This window comes from Galeopterus variegatus, unplaced genomic scaffold (genome assembly GCF_000696425.1).
Source record: "Galeopterus variegatus unplaced genomic scaffold, G_variegatus-3.0.2 Scaffold5278, whole genome shotgun sequence".
Classification (NCBI taxonomy): domain Eukaryota; kingdom Metazoa; phylum Chordata; class Mammalia; order Dermoptera; family Cynocephalidae; genus Galeopterus; species Galeopterus variegatus.
Genome location: NW_007731389.1, coordinates 16,413 through 30,439, shown reverse-complemented (window position 1 = coordinate 30,439; position 14,027 = coordinate 16,413). Strand labels below are relative to the sequence as shown.

At 37.8% G+C, this 14,027-nt stretch overlaps 1 pseudogene; it reads right to left on the bottom strand.

Annotated features, from left to right (window-relative positions):
* LOC103604605 overlaps positions 1–2,193 on the bottom strand; it is a 3,557-nt pseudogene extending 1,364 nt beyond the window's left edge.
* Positions 2,194–14,027: the final 11,834 nt, after the last annotated feature.

Sequence of the window (14,027 nt, the reverse complement as noted above, 5' to 3'; positions counted from 1 at the left end):
TACCCGGATTTTATTCGCTACATTCTTGGGTTTGTCTTTCATGTTCCCGTAATACCCGTAATACCGGTAAGGATCGGTATTATTTTTTTTAATGATATATTGACGCTTTGTCTGTCACTTTTTTTTTTTTTAAGATATGAAAATACAGGCAGACTCAACGACTAGTAAAATCTGTAGAGACAGGAAAACGGGCAAATATATTCCTCAGGAAATGGGACCTATGATGATAGCACTGATGAGATTATTTCAAAAAGGGCGTTTTTCCCCTTTGGTAGTGAAGAAGAAACGACATGCTAAGACAATTTTTAAGTCTATTAGTAGTTCAATGGAAAGTTAGAACATAGATGAAATGTGGTACTTGTAACCCATTTCTTTTTTCTACTATGAAAGGTAGATACGAGTATGTTTATAGGCAAGATTTGCAGTATAACAAGGAGTGACTACATCAAACTAAATGCATCATTTAGGTATTTTTTCTATATTACTCAGCATTCTGTATTTTTGAATTTATAATTTATCTCTTATAGAAATTTCTCAGATTGGGCAGGACCTAAACTATGTGCTAGATCTGTAGGTTATCAGTTAAGGATGAAAAAAATTCAAATTGAAACACGGTAGTAAATCTGCTGAAATACCAGACAAATTTACCAGAGGCTTAAAATGAACGCTGTCCTGGATGTTGCAGCTATGGGGGACTTTTTTTTTCTTCTCCATTTTTAGGTTTTGGAACTTTGCCAGGTTTTCTTAGTGAACAAACTTACTTTCATAATCAAGCAAACGAACAAAAGAAGGGAAAAAATAAGAATGTTTTCATATAAGGATTTATAGTCCTTGTTGCCTCAGCTTTGTTGGAATGTGCTGGGATCTCAGGGGTGAGTCAAACCAGCACTGGGTGAGGCCAGAGGTGCTGCTCACAGGCAGTTCAAGTTGGGGGAAGGGGGTGTGGGAAACTTGGGTACCATCCAAGCTGGCATTAATATGCATTCACTCATTCATAGTTCAGCCAACTGTGTTTATATGTTTATAGAATGCCAACATATATTCTATATGTTTATAGAATGCCAGCTATGTGCAAAGCATTGTGTGATGAGCTAGACAGCCAATGATGAACTCAACAATGATGAACTCCAACAATTCTCAAAGAGATTTCTTTAATTCTCCTTAATTTAATTAAGAGCTACAAAAAACAAGATTCTAAAGGAGTTTATAATAACCGAACATGACCAGGTCAAAGAGGAGGGAGAGGGTGGAAGGTAACTGTGAGAAAGTGACATATAGTTTGAAATCTAAAGGGTGAGCAGGAATTAACCAAGTATGAGAGGTAGGGGAAAGAGAGCAATCTAAGTAGAGGGAATAGCTTGTGGAATGGTCCAGAAATAGGAAAAAACATGTCAAGGTCAAGAAACTGAAAGGCCATTATGGCAGGAGCCAGCTGAGTGAGTTACTCGTGAGGTATTTTATTATTATTATTATTTACATTTTTAATAAATATAACACTCTTTCTGCTGTATGGAGTGTGGACTAGAAGAGGCAAGAGGAGACACAGGGAGCCCTGTAGGAGGCTATTACAGTGGTCCAGGTGGGAGAGAATGGTGGTCTGTGTGGCAGTTGAGGCGTCAGGCTTGGGGCATAATAGAGAAGCTCCAGAGAAAATACAGGAGGTAGAATGGACAAGAATTGCTGGTTGGTTGGTTACTGGAGATAGGAAGATGTCAAGAATGATTCCCATTAGCTGGCTTATACAAATGGTTAGGACACATCCCCTCATGATGTCCCTCTGAAGCGGGCAGATTGGGAACACTCATTGTCATTTTATATATTTACAAACAAATGAAACAAGGAATTGAGTGACAGCTCCATTTATGCAGTCATGCCAATTCTCCTTGACTGTGTATCTGAATCAGTGTTTGAATTATAAAGAAAGTGATCTTCAGTGTAGGTCTGCCTTGTATGAGGAAGCCTGTTAAAGAACTATTGTTTGCTTCAGGGTTTTCTGTTCAAATGTCCCTATTAGCACTTGAAATGTCAGGTGAGATATTATTTGCTATTGACATTTTAGGCTCCAAGTTAATGACTATCTGTCAGGTATGGCAGGATACTCAGAGAACTGTTAACTGTTTTTGATGAGGGGAAATTTATACAGTACCTTGAAAATGTGTAAGGTAATGAAGATGTTCCATTCTTGACATCCATTTTAATGGGTTGTGCTAATATTTAGTTTCTTGTTCTGATGATTTTATTTGGCTTCTGTATTGTTTCTGTTTAACTGCTCTATAAATGACTGCTGCTCCTATCAGGAATTCTCAAAGAATAATACAGCATGTATATTCAGAGGTCTCAGGAATGTTGTTTGTGTTCAAGAGCTTAGCTTTTATTTTTTTTAGAAATCACTTCAACTTGAAGGTCAATGGAAAGAGACACATTGGAATTATAATACTGTTTTCCATGTAGGAAAAGATCAATAGGGAGGGTAAGTGGAAATTTGGCATAGCATCAGGAAAGCCATGACAACTATTTCACTCTATTTATTTAACTATTGGTTAAAATCCTACATGTTATAAAATTAGCTAGGGAATCTGCCTTGAGAGAGTACTAAAAAAAGAAAAAATGAGAATAGCATATTTCAACTCTATTCAACACTTTTTAAACAAGAGTTTGGGGGGGTTTTCGGGTTTTTTTTAGTAATGGTAAATTATCCTTTCGCTCCAGAGGCAATCACTATTAATAGTTTCTTGGGCATTCAGATATTTTCTGTGCATATTTGAGTAGAGATAGATGGATTTTATGCAAATATTAGTATAATATAGATAATATTCCACACCTTGTTCTTTTCTCTTAGAGAATATATCTTGAAGATCATTTCATATCAGTACATATAAGTCTATCTTTTAAGGCTGATTTCTAATTGAATTACATTGTGTTCTATTGCTTTGTATAAATCTTTCATATCTAATTTTTGGTCACTTGATCTATCAGTTTCTGATAAAGCTTTGCTAAATTTTCTCACATAATTGTTGTGCCAATTATTCTTCATTTGCCTTATCAAATCTGTTGTTGGCCCTTTTTTGCTGTGCTCTCTTGCCCTCTGCTTTCCAGGTAGGGCTGGTTGGTAGGTTTGGCACCAGCAGATCAAAGGTCAGTTAGAAAAAGAGGTCAGAGGATTTCACCTCGCTTCTACCCATCTTCCTCCTTCCCCAGGTTCCCTCACAGCCCCATTTTTCATCTGGCTCCAGTAATACTATCCCCTCTCCTTGTTCTGTCAAGCCTGGGGGAGTAATGGCTTGCCACCGCTGCTACTTCTTTGGCGCTTCACCACCCCCTCTTGTTCCTTTAACCCTGTACATACCTCTGTAAATAGTCCATTGGTTAAATTCTCTCCAATTAAACCCTCCTGAGTATATCTGTTTCTTTGTCAAGAGCCTGACTGAAATTTCCATTTCTTCTTATAATTCAGTCCATTTTTGCTTTATAAATGTCAAGGCTATATTGTGAAGCACACCCAAGCTTATAATTGATATCCTTGATGGGTTTTTTTTTGTATATTAATTTTTTAAATATTACTTTATCTAATAGTAGCTGATAAACCAGTCTTATTTTGGTTTGTATTTGTCTGGCATAGTTTTTTCTTTCTGTCTCTTGCTTTTCAAACTCTCTGCATTGTTTTGTTCTGAAGTGTGTATCTTTTAGAAAGTTTATGATTTAATTTTTAAATCCAATCTGGAAAAATAACAGGTGAATTTTACCCATTCAAATTTATTGTGATTACTGATATATTTGAACCTGTTTCTGCCACCTTACCTCAAGTTTGGTTTACCCCTCTTCTAGTATGAACATAAATTATATTTCTATTATTTAAGTTATAATATGCTTAACTATGATTTTTCCTAAAATACAAAGTTTTTAATATCTCTATCCTCTTCCCTGACAAGAAATGAACTTTAGCACATTTTAACTCACCAGTGAACACCTATCCCCATCTTCCATATCGTTAGAGAGAATTTTAACTCCACCTTTTCTGGCATGTGTTAGAAAAACACACTCTGTTTCTCTATGCTCTCACACAGAACACTTCTAATACCAGATGGGTGCGTGGGTTTATCCACACCAAGCAATTTCCAACTCTCTGGACACCAGTTCAGTGTCCTACAGTTTAATTCAATTCTGATGCTAATAACCTGGAGTTAGTGTCATATACTACAAGATAAGAGTTCATTTTACAAGACTGTCCCCACTTCAGGTGCCAGTTGCCAATCAGGACCTCTAGTATTTCTGACTGACCAGCTATACGTCTGGGTTCCAATGACCCTTCCTTGGGTTCAATAATTTGGTAGAATGGCTCATAGAACTCAGAGAAATATTTTACTTACATTTATTGGCTTATTACAAACGATATTATAAAGGATACAAACAGCCAGATGATGAGGTACATATGGCAAGGTATGGAGGAAGGAACACGGAGCTTCTGTGCCCTCTCTTGGCACCTCCACATGTTCAGCAACCTGAAAGCTCAGCAAATCTTATTGTTCAAGAGTTTTTATAGAACTTAATATCCAGGCCATCCTCTTCCCCCTCACTCAGTTCCTGAAGGTTGGTGGGTGGGGCTGAAAGTTCTAACCACATAACCCTCTAATCACTTGGTCTTTCTGGTAACTGGCTCCATCCTGAAGCTATTTAGGGGCCCCACTGTAAGTCACCTCATTAGCATAAAGTCAGGTGTTATTGAAAGGGACTTATTATGAATAACAAAAGACACTCCTATCACTCAGGAAATTTCAAAGGTTTTAGAAGCTCTGTGAAAGAACCCTCACATGACACAGAGACCAAATATATTTATTATACCACATCATAAAAATAGGTTTCTTTTTTATAGTTAATAGTTAAAATACATTCACCAACATGTTTTGTCAGTTCTGTGGTGGCAGCTCAGTGTCCTAGTCCTGCAGTGATGTAGGGATACCACAAGTCCAGTTCCTGAACAAGCTGGTGATGAGCCAGGTCCTTGCTGCAAGGCCATATCTGTTTCTTACTGCCCTCTTAGGTAAGCAACGTCATACAAGCTATGACCACAAGCAGCAATCAGAATGGCAGCTTCATGGGTGGGAGAGCCTCATTCCCACTCTGATTTCTTGCTCTGGTCCCTGTCCTGAATCCTGAACGACTCTGCCTACTTTGGGCCTAGAGCAACCACTTTGTGTTTCTAGCCCATTTCTGGAATATAGAAGTATCTACCATATTTTGAAGTACAAGTATGTTCAAAATGTTCTTTTTTACTATTCCTCTTCAGGGAATTCAGAGAATATCTAAATATGCACCTTTTAAAAACACATGATTCATTTACTTTTAATCTTTTCTACCCCTCTGGTGGCATTTTTTAAGGTGAATTCCCTGAATTATAACTTGTGACCCCTCTAGTCTACAAATTCCTTGAGGGAATCATTTTTGTGTCCCTGAAAAACTTTAGCAGAATACTAAAGTGGCACAAAGAAGCTATTTAATAAATATGTAGCTGACTGTGTAAGGACCAGATAAGTAGGTATACTTAAAGTGATCCCATCAAACCCTTACATTACTCTTTTTTCTTCAGCCTAGTCTCTTTCTATTCATGTCACAACTTCTTTTCTGCTTCTCATTGTAATAATAACAATAATATTACAAGTGGCACAAAGAAGTTAACTAACCCACCTGAGCATGCACAGCTAATAAGAGACAGAGCCAGGGTTTGAACCCAGGCATTCTGACCCTGAATTTCATGCTCTTAACCACTGTACTATTCTTGGTGTAGTATCAGACAAATGAGGAGCTCAATAACACCCATATTTAGCTGTTAGTCTTCAGCTCCATTTTTTGGTGAGGGGGATTCCAACACCAGATACACTGCTAAATTACTCCAAAATAAGGCTTATACTTATTCTGCTTTCTGACAGCCAACCCAGAAGTATTAGAGAGTGTGGGCACATCCAACCTCCTACGGAGAGATAGTCACAGGTACAGTAACAAAACCAATGAGCTAAAATTAGAATGAGCATCTAAAGGGATCCCCATTAGAAAATATGAAGAATCACTGTTTTAATTCTATCATTGTCAGTTGCTGTTGAGAGAAAGGGGAAGTGAATTATTATTCTGGATAAGTCTTATCTGAATTTTTTCTTAATCTCATGAAAATACCAGACTGTATTCCTGAGTTCACTGCTAACCCCATCACTTTCAGCAAAGAGAGCTATCAGTGGTAATGAAAAAGAGAAGAGATGGCAATAATCTAAAATGACAAATTAACTACATATAGCATCTTTTGACTTTGGAATGCAACCAGAGACTCTACCCACTTGTTGCCAGCAATCTTGGCCTAATGACCATGTGGGACTTCACTGGGTAAGAGAAGGGAAAAGACCATAGACAAGCCACTCAATAACTGAGGATTTAAAATGTATTCATAATATAGAAATGTAGCTTAATTCTAATAACACTAATACTTTCAAATTGTGATTCTTAAATAAAGCATATTTGGTTATATACTAGATATTTTTATTTTATTTCTATGGGACTTTGAGTGTATTTGAATTCATGCAACAAATATTAATTGAGTACCTATTATATGCCAGACACTGTTCTTGGTGCTCGTAATTTATCAGTGAACAAAACAAAGATCCCAACCTGCAGGTACCTTATATTCTAACTTTAGAGTATCTATGCAGTGGTTTTGGTGTTGATAAATTCATCAGTTGAGGCCAGGTATTTGGTATACTAGAGTAACTCAAATTTTTAGCACAGTTCCAAATTACCAGGCACTATTCATTCTCAAGAGTTTAATCAAGTAATATATGCAACAGTAAAAAATACATGTCCTAGTTCCAGCTTATAGAATGGCCCTCCTTGGGATAATTTGAACCTAGTCTTAGGAGATCTTGTCATCACCCCAGAGATCTTCAAGAAGCCAAGTTACTCAGAACTGTGGCTTTAAATCTTTTTATTACCGAGGACTCTCTTTAATTTTACACCCCATGTTTTGAAAAATTTAATATTTTAAGCAAATCCCACTTATTAAGTAATAATGGATTTGTTTTCCCCTGTATCTGTCCTTTCTGCTACTCCTGTAAGTACAAGAAAAACCCCAGCAACCAGGGTCCAGGAGGGAGATAGAACTAAGGAACAGATGTGAGCACAAACATATTCCTGCTTAGTACCTTAATACTTGTGCCCTCTCTGCTACTCCATGTGCCCTTGTTTAGGACTGTTGAAATGAAGGGGGTGTGTGTGTGTGTGTATGTATGTCTCAAGAGTGAGAGGCTGCAGAGATTGATGATGTTAAAAGTCTTTTGGGGCTTTTAGGATACCCCTGGAATGTGAACCACAGTATAATTGGTGTATTAGTTTCTTAGGGCTGCCGTAACAAATGACCAGAAACTTGGTGGCTTAAAATAACAGAAATTTATTCTCTCACAGTTCTGGAGGCCAGATGTCTACAATCAAGGTGTAGGCAGGACTCCGCTCCCTCCAAAAGCACTGGGGGAGTATCTTTCCTTGCCTGTTCCAGCTTCTGGTGTCCTTGGCTTTTGGCTGCATAACTCCAGTTTCTGCCTCCAATTTCACATGACCTTCTTCTCCTCTCCATATGTATTTTCTCTTCTGTGTTTTATAAGGACATTTTTCATTGGATTCAGGATCCATCCAGATAATCTAGAATGATCATATCTTAATATCTTCAACTTAATTATATCTGCAAAGACCTTTTTCCAAATAAGGTCACATTCACAAGTTCTGGGGGTTATTATGTGAACATACCTTTTAGGGGGCTATGATTCAACTCACTGCAATTGGGTAGGCCACGAAAAAAAAAGCCATTGAAACTAGAAATCAAAGCATTAGGTAAAGTTTTTTAGACTTCCTCTCCTTCTCCAACTGGCTACTGCCTCAGCTCCCAACTGAATGTTGCCACTGAACTTAAGTTCTCTTGGCTCTGAGATCTGGTTCCTCATCTTGGTTCTCATCGTGGCTTAATCCCTGGACTAATTTTTGGTATATCCTTACATGAATGACTTCTCCTGACTCTGCAGCCCATCGTGATGCCATCTTCCATGCTCAGCATGGTGTATTCTCCCATTGTCCAGTCTGTTACCAACAGTCATCCATGTCCTGGTTGCCTAAGAGCATCATGACCCAGTGACCTCTCAAGGGTCCTCCAAATGGCCTGGGTGAAGCTAAAAATCACTGCCTCCACAGAGTTATCCTGATAAAAATGTATAACTCTAGGATTAATGGGGAGCTATACTCCCTTATGACAACAGGAAGCAAGGGTTTGCCACAGTCTCCATATTCCATCACTTTCTTTTATTGTAAAGTTCATTTCATCCCAGAGGATCAGTTCCAAGTGCTTGAAATTTATAACATCCTACTTTATAAAATTGGATTTCAGATAGGTTTGAGATAGACCCATGTGGTTTCTTCTTCTTTTCTTTCCTTTTTGGCAACTGACTGGTACAGGAGTTGGAACTTTTGACCTTGGTGTTATAACACCACACCAATCTTGTTTCTTTCTTGTCTAAATTCTGCATTTCATTTCTCTTGTCTACCTTTTGCTGTTTAGGTGATGATGTTCATTTTTCTCTCTTCAAAAAGAACAATTACTATTTTCCAATTTTCATTTGGAAATAAATTTCATCATACATTATTCACTGTTTTCTAAATCATTTGTTTTTCTAAGTGACTCAGGATCCTGCTGAGAATTTTGTTAGCAGCTTCAAAGTATGATCCACTATAATTTTCTTAGAAGGTGAAAAGTAAGAACAGGACCAAGTCTAACCTTTGGCCTGAGGCTTTTACACTACAATCCTAAAAACTGAGTATATCATGTCATTTTGACTGAAATACATGCTGACAATTTCCCTCACCAAGGGTTATCCAGATACTTTCATATGTCAATCACCACAACCTCGGAGCCTCAAAGAAACCGAAAAGCAATAAATGCAAGTGTCATAAAAATTACTTGTTATTCAAATATTTAAGTTTACAGTCTTGCTTTTGCACTATTTATTTTAAAAGAAGACATCTCATAACTAAATTAGTGTGGAGATGTCAATTTGATCAAAACATCAAATTACTATCAGAATCATATTAGAAGATATTTTTTGCAGAGTGCTTGTATGAATATTACTATAATGTATTTCTTTTATATTAACTGGGCTTTCAAATATAGGCAGCCTAGTTCAGTGGATGGAGCATTAGATTAGCAATAAAGTAATCCTAAATTTTAGCTTAGTTCTGCTACTGATTGGCTGTGTGTAACAAGTAAACCATTTGTTGTTTCTTTGCCTCATTCAGCCCTTTGACCTTGTAAAATATAAAAGTAGAACAAGAGTTCTGCATGGCCAGATGAGTCCTTAATATTTAATTTGAAGAACTCCTGGCTCCAGGACCAGTTTTTATTTTCTAATGAAATATTCACAGGACAGTGCATCAATAGTATCTCCTCCTTGCTCCCTGCCCTCCCCTCGGTCCTACACTGCACACCCCAACCTCTCCCACACAAGGGTTTTTCTGTGGCCCATAGAACAATAGCAACTATGCTTGGAACCAAGTGGGTGGACAACTCAAATATTTTGTTACTTTTGCATATTTATTCAAATAACATTTATGCTTCTTTTCTAAAGTTAGGCTGCCCAATCTTGTAAGTTATTTCAGAGGACAATAAAGAGTTTTAAAGTAGTGATAAGAATGCCACAAAGATGACCAAATGGATTTGTGAGAAAAAAAGTTGAGAACTAAGATTCTTTTACCCGTAGAATGGAAATTTATCTGGGGTGGGGATGAGCTTATTGCGATCAGCTTCAACTCTAATCAGCTTCAAAAGTAATCATGGAGGAATTATGTTAGATGGGGGCAGAGAGGTCTATTAAGATACCAGAAAGGGAGTCACCCTCTCCATCCTGATCCATCCTGCTCTGTTGGAGCTATCCCAGAGAAGTGAACTATCCCGTCAGAGCTCAAGCCCATCAGCTTCCAGGGAAAAGCTTACTCATCTGGGTTTTAAATGTCTCCTGCAGAAACATTGTAGCCTCCCTTAGTGTCATATTTCAGTCTCTTTTAATTCTTGCAGCAAAAACATGCTAATGCCAAATAGAAACCCCTTTCTACAGTTAGGCTCGTTTCCTCTCTCCTCTGGGAAGGGAGGACAGATGATTACCACCACATGTGACATTCCTCAAATACTAAATTTCTGTACCCTTGGCTTTCTTTTCTTTATTTCTTTTTTCCCCCTAGCACTCACTTTTATCTATTTCCCAAAACCACAATTATTGTTTTTGCCCCTCTGATTTTATGATGAATGGCATTCCTGATACCTCCTGACCCTGAGAAGTAGAGAATTCTTAGATTTATCTTTGCATTAAGAATTTAAATACGATGGAGTATATGAGAAGAAATAGGTCATTTTTCTTTGCAGATCACCAATTGCAAGATTTTTTTTCATAAAAACCAGTATATCAATTTTCTATTGAAAGTACATTTTTGTGAAGCATGAAAAATTTAATCCTGAGTTCTGTAGCTGTCAGATAAATGAATGGCTCTTCTATTTTGAAATGGCTGCCAACAAATGAGGACCAGGTATCATTTATCTCCTTGGTGAACTGTCAGGTTTCTCTTTATGATACTGGCATGTTACAGGTGGCTGAAGAAGATTCTCATTGTCAGGAACTGGTGCAAACAATTTGCTTTTCTACATATGGCTTATAGTCCTATTGCCTAGGATTGAAGGATATTCTGAATTGCATAGTACTTAATGCAGAGAATTGAGTATTGTTACACATTTATTTTCAAATTATTTTTATTGAAGTGACATTCACATAAAATAAAATTAACCATTTTAAAGTGAACAGTTCAGTGGCATTTAGTACATTCACAATGCTGTGCAACCACCGTCTATGTCAAATTCCAAATTATCATCATATAAAGAAACCCCATACACACCTACCCCAAGGCCCTAGAAATCATCAATTTGCTTTCTGTCTCTATGAATTTGCCTATTTTGGATATTTTATATAAATGGAATCATACAATATGTGACCTTTTGCGTCTGACTTCTTTCACTTAGCATAATGTTTTCAAGGTTCATCCACATTGTAGCATGTGTCCGCACTTCATTCTTTTTTTATGACTGAATAATATTCTATTGTATGTATGTATGTACCACAATTTTTTTATCCATTCATCCATTGGTGAGCATCTGAGTTATTTCCACCTTTTGACTATTGTGAATAGTGCTGCTATAAACATTTGTGTATTAGTATTTGTTTGAATACCTGCTTTCAATTATTTTGTTTATATAGAATGGAATTTCTGGGTCATATGATAATTTTATGTTTGCCTTTTGAGGTAGTGCCAAACTGTTTCTCTACATTTATTTTTGAAAGAGAATACCTACAGCATTAATGAAATGAACTTGTCTTAGCAAAGAGAATACAGCCCTCTGAACCTAAGGAGAATTTTCTGAAGAATCAAGGAACACATAGTTGTTGGCAGCAAAGGTGCTTTAGCTGACTGACCCCTGTTCCTAGACAGACAGAACCAAAGTATACCTCAAACAACAACAATGATAACCACAATCTCTATAAAATACCAGGGGAAGAAACCTCAAATCAGTCCCAACATCCAGTTAAGTTTTGCTATATTGTTTCTTTGAAACACTTCAATCAACACAGATCTATTGCCCTTTGCCCACGCTGCTGCTATAATTAACCTCAAACCCCCTTAAGAGAATTGCTCTAAATGAAGAAGCCCATTCTGATGAGGTTTATTCTGAGGAGAGCCTGAAAAACAGTCTGAGGTTGGCAGAAGTCAGATTTGTGCCCCTTTCTTCCTGTCAGCATAAGGATCCACACTTTGAATGTTTAACCAATTTTAGCAAATTAATTACCATTTAATTATCATGTAGGAAGACATCTGCCTATTTTCCAAGAAATTGCTACTGTTATGGACAAATTGGCATAAAGACTAATCTAATTTGCCTATTGTAGAAATAGATTGGACTTAAGATGGAATAAATTAGAAACAAAAACCCCACTCTTTCTTGGAGGTTTTGTTCAAGTCAGTATAATTTGAGATAATATGCCCAAATAGTGCACCCAGAAAATGAGCTCATCCATTGTGGATCTTGCCATGTGGTCATTCAGAATTAATCCTCAGAATTACAAGGCTATTATGGCCCAAGTGGCATGGTTGCCAGAGAATGAATCCTCAGAGAACCCTAGATAGCCCCAGTCAGAGGAACTGCTCCTTGGCTGCTAATCCACTGTGCCTATAATAGTTCAGCCATGATCTCTGACATTATGCTGCCTGAATCACATGCTATTAGAGAAGATTACTTCAGGTTTAAGTAGAACGGTCAGAAGAGGACAGAGAGTCAGGGCAGTTTGGGGCTAGACAGATGCACGCTTTGGTCAGATGGCATAGGAACAGGTTAGGGAGAACAGACCATGTGGGGTCTCACCTTCTTCATGCAGAAAAAGACTTCTCCTTGAGGAAGCCTTACAAATTCCTAAGAAGAGAGTAATGATAATGCCTGTGGAGAAGCAAAATGTTCCTGAAGTGGAATTTTTGAACCCAGTTATACATAACTGGTTATAGCAGACTGGAGAGAGCCTGACATTTCAGGCTTCAAACATATTCATGAAGATTTGGGTCAATGAAGAATTTACATTAAATACATAAACCCCAATCTCTCCTTGTCCCAGGTTATCACCTTAAGATACCAGGCTGGTTAGGCTCCTAAAGTTTGATTAACATTTTCCAAGGATAGGAGAAATTATTCTTTGTATGAGAGTCAAAATATTCATTTCTCAGTAATTTATTTTCTTGAACTGCTACAAAACACTTAATGTATTACATTACTTTGATATTTTCACAAAATCTTGGGAAGTGCATCTGATCCAGGTTATTAACTCACAGCAATATTTTTGAAGGATGCCTGAGTTCACTGTTCATATAACTCCACATTATAGTGGAGATTGTCAGGTGATATCCTTTCAGCTGACACGCAGGTCTCTTCCTTCTTTTGCCAACACAGAGGGCAAGTTCTTGGTAAACGTGCAAAGCTCATATGACTAATGAGAGTTGGTTTGGCCCCTAAGGAGATTCTAAGTCCCATTAAACCAAAATAGGAATCAGGACATCACACCAACCTTATGAAAGCCCCAAGAACTATTCCTATCTTTAACACAGGGAAAATGAATTGCAGAACCTCAATGAAAACAAAAATCCATAAATGTTGCCATACTCACCTAATCCCACATTCTGACTCCAGCAGCAGTACCAAAGGAGTTTGTAAATGGGAAGCCTGGTTTTTCCAGTGTCATTCTCCAAAGGTCGGGAAAGTGTCTATGCTTTCATCAGTAAACTAGTATGAGTTCACTGACATAGGGTTTACCTAACCCTTTAGAAGCTATTTCTGTAACCCGTGTATTCCCAGCTTCTCAGCTTATGACTACAGTGGAAAGTATCCTTTCATTTTATACCAAATATATCACAGAAATCTCTCTTACCAGCCCATTCACTGGAAATACTCCTCTCTCAAAGTGCTTTCAACTCTGCCTGAAACTTTACTGATACTACCTTATCTACGCTCTAAAACAGAGCTCTCCCATGCTTCCCCTCTGGCCTTCTCAACTCTCTGCTTTGACCTTCAGGAAAGCTCTGTTATCACGGCCCAGGCCCAGCACTCCCCACTGATACCCTCTGTTACTTCCCCCCACCTTCAGCCTCAGGAAAGAGAAACTTTTTCCTTTGGTCCATAGAAAACATCCTGATAATTCTCACTTTTTGGTGAGGCTAGAATGCAGATGTAATACCTTTTGGTCCAATGGGTTCCCTACTTGGGGCTTCATATGTTGGCTGTTTCCTTCTCTGAACTGCTATTGTCTCTGCTGCCATTCCTGACAAAATCAGGAGTGTGGTGTTGCTACTCCCCCAGGGACAGCTCATCATCAGCATGAGCCTGCTTCAGGCCTCTCCATACCTCAAAATTTAGAACCACGTTATCT